This window comes from Rhincodon typus, chromosome 8 (assembly GCF_021869965.1).
Source record: "Rhincodon typus isolate 14 chromosome 8, sRhiTyp1.1, whole genome shotgun sequence".
Taxonomy (NCBI): domain Eukaryota; kingdom Metazoa; phylum Chordata; class Chondrichthyes; order Orectolobiformes; family Rhincodontidae; genus Rhincodon; species Rhincodon typus.
In genome coordinates, this window is record NC_063339.1 from 93120675 (window position 1) to 93121949 (window position 1275).

Genomic DNA, 1275 nt, shown 5'->3' on the forward strand with positions numbered 1-1275 from the left:
CTTCTCAGCGATTGGAGTCTGACTCCAGTAGCTTAGACCGCTTGGCCATATCACCACACCGCAGCCTGAAAGCTCACATACGAAATTTTCCAATGATGCTACTGCACACAACTGATACAAAGGCACCGGGAAATTCTTGAGAGGAACCCCATCCTCTTGTCCATTTTCTTTGCTGCTTCGTTATGCCCGGCGACAATATCAGTTTCGCGCCAGATGCCGATAGCCCTGCAATCAAAACCAATATCAACGCAAAGCTGAACGCATCTTGTGAGATTCGGTTGAGCAACAAATATAATGTGCCTGTGCAAAAGGAGATCATGCTTCGATAAAGAACACATGACTGCACCATATTTCCGGGTTCACCCACATCACTTCTGTCACACACTGAAAACTCACAATTTTTCCCCTCTCTTACCGAGAATGAAGATTTTATTGAATAAACCCACACGGTCAAAAAAGAAGATAATTTTCCTTGTGAATTGGGTAATGTTCAGGGAGACTTCATTGATGCTTTCCGTGGTATCCTCAGAATTAGGTAATTCTGGTTCAGCTCCATTTGACATGGAGCCGCCCAGGAAGTGACCATTCTCATTCTGTGACTCTGAACAGCCTTGTTGGTGCAGGATTGGAGTTGGGTTTGCCCCTTTAAAAGTCTTGTTATTTATTATACAAGCGGCTGCACCTACAAGCTGATCTCTGGGACTTCCAGTGAAGTGGAAATAATTTGCACTCTAAAACAGGAAACCAGCATCTTAATCAAAGCAGCAGAAGAGAAACCATATTTTCGGCACAGCGAAAGCTGCTGGTTTCATTCATGATGCTGGAAGACTGAATAGCTGGGCTTCACCTCAGAAAGTAAAGTTGCAAGAAGCGAGGACGCCCAGCGTGGAGCTCGAACCCACGACCCTGAAATTAAGAGTCTCATGCTCTGCCGACTGAGCTAGCTGGGCTCAATTGCTAGCTCCTTATTTTCCCATTTCACACTGAGCCAAATCCCTTGCAATCTAATTTCAATATGCCAAAGATGATCCACCTGGAAAAGCACAAGTTTCCAGTTCATTCCTCTCAATCACAAATAACATCAGTTACATCTTCCACTTTTCAGCTGTTACTCCTTCGGACCATTATAATCCATTTTCAGCGCTTGTTCCGGGATTTAACGTTCAAAACTCATATTTTGATGTCGTTGCCCTCATCCTTGAGTTGCCCATGCGACTGTCAGTCACTCTGAGAGACGGTGAATCTGCTTCAATAAACCCAGTCATTTCTGTTACA

The 1275-nt window shown here is 44.4% G+C and overlaps 1 non-coding gene across 1 annotated transcript; it reads right to left on the minus strand.

Moving 5' to 3' along the window:
- Positions 1 to 877: 877 nt before the first annotated feature.
- Positions 878 to 950, minus strand: trnastop-uca. The gene has a single exon. It is a non-coding gene; the product is annotated as a tRNA-Lys (tRNA).
- Between the last annotated feature and the right edge of the window lie 325 nt (positions 951 to 1275).